This window comes from Canis lupus, chromosome 23 (assembly GCF_003254725.2).
Source record: "Canis lupus dingo isolate Sandy chromosome 23, ASM325472v2, whole genome shotgun sequence".
Classification (NCBI taxonomy): Eukaryota; Metazoa; Chordata; class Mammalia; order Carnivora; family Canidae; genus Canis; species Canis lupus.
Window position 1 is genome coordinate 45,461,289 of NC_064265.1, and position 5,991 is coordinate 45,467,279.

The window sequence follows — 5,991 nt, forward strand, 5'->3', positions numbered from 1 at the left end:
TTTTATTGTAAGATGTTGTCATATGCGACTATACAAACAAATCAGAATGCCAAAAAAAAAAAAAATCAAGAATTCGTGTTTTTTTCCTACTTTGAGTTTAGACTTTTTAAATGATAATTTCATAGGATGGAAGATGTGCTAAAATGAAATCACCATTTAGTTTGGAAATGGTTTCAATGTCCCTCAACAAATAGGAAAACCGTCTGTGTAAAGCCATCCTGCAAAATCCTCTGCAACTTGGACAAGGTCTCAAAGACAAATTGCTCGATAGGAAAAACAAGCCACAACCAAGAAACCCCCAAAGAATCCTGTTTAGTATAAAGAACCAAACAAAACACAAACTACTATTTCTCTGCGGAGCCAAAAGGGCATAGAAAGGCCTAGAAGGAGATAGTGAACTGTTGACAGTGATGGTTTCTACGGAGGGGAGTGTGAAGGGAGGTGGGGAGCTTTTGCTTGGTATTTTCTATATTTTTTTTTTTTTTGGTATTTTCTATATTTCTGTAGTTTCACCTTTTGTCTTTTTTTTATTTTCCTTTTTTTTTTGCAATGAGAATTTATTCATGTGTAATTAAAAAAAAAAAAAGTGTTGTTCTTGTCTGTCTGTCCTTGCTTTAGCTGTAGGGTTGGTGCCAGAATGAGTGATGTGCAGCCAGCCAGAAAAAGTGGTCCTTACACTTCATGGAAAGGACTAGGGGCTTCAGTCAGGCCCTTGCATCTGAGAGATGACTTGCTCAAATTGGTAGTTTAATAAGAGCAACTCCAAGGGAGGGTGTGAGGACAACTTGGAGACCACGGAGAGAAGAAAACAGACAGGCTGGGGGGCCTGGTCTCCAAGGGATCCTTCCAGGCACAAGCCAAAATTCAGTCCCGGGGCACAGATGAGGGTGGGGTTGTGAGTCAAGTGCTTGTGGCCACTGGTCAGCTAAGTGCAAAGATTTATTTAGTTCGGAGGCCAAGGCTACCATGAGACCCAGGCTTGACTTCCCGGGGAGCTAGTAGCCCAGAAGGGGAAGAAAAGTAACGATAGCTCTCTCTCCCACAGTGCTAACTGCACGTTCAGGCACCCTGGTAGGCACGTAACATTTAATTCTTACAAGAATCCTATGATGCACGGACCATTATCCCGTTTTATAGGTGAAGAAACTAAGGGTCTTGGCTATTTAACATCTTGCCCCGGGTCCCGCAGCTGGTAGGTGACGGAGCCAGTCTTCGGATCTGGGTGTTTTTAACTCCAGCGCCTGTGCTGTTCATCATCACTTGGCCGTCCCGCCGAAAATCATTTAGAAACTCCACAGCAGGGTGAGAAATACCATCCCAGAGGTGGGAAAAGAAAGGAGGGTGAAACAGGTGCTTCGTGGATAAGTAGGAGGAAGATACTGGGAAAAAGGGACATTATTTCAGTTGAGTGTTTCCGTTTTGCTTTCTTAAAATACGTCTTCACGTAACATAACTACCAATGTACAGGATTGGGTGGGTTTTGTTCGGTTGGGCCTGGAATCAGAGCAGCAGGGAAGGGGGTGGAGGATGCAGTCCAGAGAGAGCGAGCAGTGCACACGAAGGTATGAGGCTTTTAACATTTTTACGTACCCTGGGGAGGCTGGTGTCCTCTCCCTTTCTGTCCTGCCCCACGTCAGACCCGTGCCCTCCTGCTCTTGCTGAGCTAGCGGAGAGGTAGGGGTGCATCTCCCGGACTATTTATTCTTGGATATCTCGCTTGGTGAGACTAAGTTTAGTCCTTAGAAGTGATGAGAGGCAGAGGGGTGGAGGAGAGAGCCTCCCGAATACCCTCCCCGATCGTCCTCCCTGCCTCCCAGGCCTCATCGAGGATTCCCCGGAAAGCCTCATTCACGTAGGGCCCGACCCAGAACGTGGATCATTGAGAACCAGCAAAATTGACATAACCTTGAGGCCTCGAATACATTCCTCTCCTTCAACATCAATTTCATCAGATTAAAAATCCAATAACAGGCTGTCATTGAGGCTGAGAAAAGGATGGTAATAAAAGGGGGAATCTGACTCCATAATGGAAAGCAGGTGATTTTTAAAAATTGGTTTCTCCAGCTGTCTGCGCTCCGGAGATTCAGAGAAGGTAGAAAAGCCTGGGCACGTAGCTTCCCCCCCGGTTCTCCTCGCTTCCTGTGGATGTGCTCCTTCCCCTTCCCTTTGGTTGGCCTGGGTGAGTGGCCCCGATACCGCCCCCATCTACCTGGCGAGGGCCTGGGGAGTCCCGCTCCCTTCTCCCTAGCTCTGTCCCCTCAGTCTCCTGCCCTGTACCCATCTGTGCCATCCCCGCTGCCGGGCCTCTACTGAGGCTCTGCGTACGTCGCCTGGGCACCCGCCTGGTGCCACCAGCCTCACACCTCCAGCACCTCTCTGGCCACCTCTAACATAAATAACCCTGGTAAATGCAAGTCTGGATAACCACATAACGAGAAATAACATGCAAATCGTTTACCCCATGATTGCATTCAGCAGGTGTAAAATTAAGCGCTTACTGCGTGCCCTGCGTGGGGTCAGGTCTGCGTAGGCTCTTGGAAGGCAGACAGGGAACTTCCTTCGCGGGGATCCAGGGGGTCTCACATGGAAACAAGAGGTAGGCGGTGCTAGCAGGCCCTGACCTGGGAATCGGGAACTGGAGAGGCTCCAGTAAGAAGCAACTTGCGCTCTTTAATTCTTCCTCGTGAAGACTATGTACTTCTTTTTCCTCCTCTTCCTGCAAACTGGCTCTCGTTGCTTTCCAGAGCGTAGGGCCAGGTGTAGCCAGCCTGTACGTTTTGAGTTTAGGGTTCTCTCTATTCCAGCTCCTTCCACTAGAGAATGAAGCCCTCCCAGATCTTGGCTTCAAGTCCAGGTCTCAGAGGAAAATCTGATTGGTGCAGCTTAGGTCAGCTGGAGATGTCCTGTCCGATGACCAGGGCCGGGCTGCAGCCTACGTCAATGCAAACGTGGCTGCTGGCTGCCCATCTTGTTGGGGTGTATAAAGAATTCTAAGAAGTGGAGTTTGGGGCCAGCTAGGTGTCCTAAAAGCTGTCTATTAAGTGTTATAAGGAAAGACACGACCTCCAGCTTCTTAGCATGGAAGCCCCATTGGGGAACTTGAGTGGGGAGTTGGGGTTACTTCACACTGATGTAATAAAATCTTTGCTTTTGTGGAAAGAAGTTGGAGTTTGTGATGGAAGTTTCGATCTTGACTTTAAAGAAGCATAAGGCTTTTTGAGTTGTGGAAAGAACGGTTATTTCAGATGGGTTGGTTCCTAGCAGGAACGTGTGAGAGTGGTAAAGACTGCCTCCTGGGGCCAATTCAGTTTTGAATGGTGAGGGTTGAGATGAGATGGGTGAGGGGGGGAGGTTTATTGGAGGGATTCCAGCACCAAATAGGTTCAGACTTGTCCTGTTAAGGACAGTGAATTAGAATGGGTAGGTGGAAACGGAGTGCATTCTGGGATCAGACACATCTCTGTTTGGGTCTGTCCTTTCTTACAGTTTTATGTGATTTGGACCGTTTCCTCTGTATCCTCATCTTGAAAAATAGGGATACTAGTCTTGGCTTCTAGTAAGCATCTGTTGTTTTCGTCTGCCCGGCATCCATGCCCACGCCTGATAAATGCTCCTCAGCGTCACTTTACATGGCCATACTAGTTTGGGTAGGATTGACCTCACCTCCCAATTTGGGGATGGACACACGGCCCTGGCCAGGATCAACCGTGCAGTCCCTTCCTCAGGGCATTTTACTTCCATCTATTATAAATTGTTGTGATTCGCATACAGACCTTTGAGGTCTGGTATGAATGGTGCCTCCTTACACGTGGTGTTTCGTGTACTGCATAACTCGCCCAAATATACAGAGTATACAGTGTTGCTCGGACCTTGGCCAACTAAAGCAGTCAGCCCCCTGGCCATAGATCAGGGAAAAGGGGGCTGACCCAAGTCTGGCCAACGGGAGGTGTTTGTACCACATAAAAGAGTTAGTCTGAGAGTAATGCCAACACAGCAGACACAAGGGCTCAGAGATAGAGGCGTAAATGCATCATGTGAGTTCCTTGATCCTGAAGCTATGGAATTCCGTCTCTAGAGGAATGATCAGCTATATGGCCTAATACTTGTGGAGAGACACAGTCCTCCGTGGGTCCCCATTGCTACGAGACCTTTTACTGCCAAGAACCCAAGGCCCTGGCCACTCTTTACTGGGCCATTTCTCGTAGTGCTGTTTGCAGGCAACAGCCTTGAAAGATGAGTTTCTGTCTGCGTCCACAACAACCAACAGGCTCTCTTCTCGCTTGCTAGAAAAGTGATAGATCTCCCCAGCTCAGTATTCCTCAGCTGTGATGCAAACCTTCCAAGTGCAGAGCATCCATCTGAGCCACGCTGTGTAACCCCTGAAGGACTCGGGGTCACCGAATGAGCCTGCTGATGCTCCTGCTGCTTATTGCGCCGTGAGTCGTAACGTCCTGTATCTCTGATCCAGGGGTTTCGTGTCTTCTACCAGCATCCACGAAATAGTAAAAGGCTAATTCACTAGCTTACCAGTAGGGTTCAATCAAATTCCAGGTCCGACAGTAATTCTCTTCTCATTTTTGGGTCTTAAGTCAGAAAGAATTGAGATTCTGTCTCTAGCCACAAAAAGTTCTCACGAATGGTCTCTCTCGTCACGTCAGTTGAGCTAACATACGTGAAAACTTGTAATCTCTACTGGGCTCCCAGGTATCCACGGTCCTATAATAGATGGTTTTGTCAAACAACTTTATTGAAGTAAACCACACATATGTAAAGTGTGTAATTTGATAAGTTTCGACCTGGGTCTGTATTAGTGAAACTTTATCACGAGTACAACACTAGTACACTAGTACAACACTCTCACTACTAAAGCTAAAGATAGATTATTTCTCCTTTCATCACATTTATTTTTAACACTTCATTATGGAGGTATTAAAACATACACAATAGTAAAGGTAAAGGAAATAGTATAATAAACTCTCAGGTGCCCATCACCCATCCTGTCAACATTTGGCCATTTTTGTTTCATTGACCACGCTCCTACTTTTCTTATTTTAATTTTTTTACTTTTCTGAAATATCTTATTTTTATTTATTTATTTAGCAATCTGTACACCCAACATGGGGCTCGAACTCACAACCCTAAGATCAAGATTTGGATGCCGTACCGACTGAGCCAGCCAGGCAGTCACACTGTTCTGGACTATTTTAAAGCAAATTTCAGATACGATACAATTTTACACATAAATACCTTAGTATACATCTTTACAAGATCAGAACTTTTTTCTTTCTGATAACCATAATAATATTATCACATAATCCAACAAAATTAATCATAATTTCATAATATCATTTAAGAGACAATCTCTTGTATTCAGTGCCCCCAAATGACTACAAAAATATCTTTATACGGTTTTATTTTTTGACTCCGATTTCAAACAGGGTCCAAAGATTGCATTTGGTTGATATATCCCTCAGCCATCCTTTAATCTGTACAAGTTCGTCTTGCCTTTTATTTTCCCTTACCATTTCCTAGTTGAAGAAACTGAACCCTCTGTGTAGAATTTCTCAAATTCTAGCTTAGGCTAATTGTGCTCTTTGATGGAGAGAGAGACATTCCTCTATTTCTCATATTTCCACGAAACGTTCCACGAAACGTCTAGAGCTAAACTGCCCATATGGCAAGTACTAGCCACAGGTGGTGACTGGACATTTTCAATGTGGTTTGTCTGAATTAATGCCAGATTTCAAAGGCTTATTACTAAAAAATAGAATATCTTATTAACATTTTTATATTGATTACATATTAAAATAATATTTTTGATATATTAGCTAAATAGAATGTATTTTAAAATTAATTTCCCCTCTTGGGGTGGCTGGGTGGTTCAGTTGGTTAGGCATCCAACTCTTGATTTTGGCTCAGGTCATGACCTCAGGGTCATGGGATCAAGCCCTGCTCAGCATGGAGCCTCCTTAAGATTCTCTCCCTCTCCCT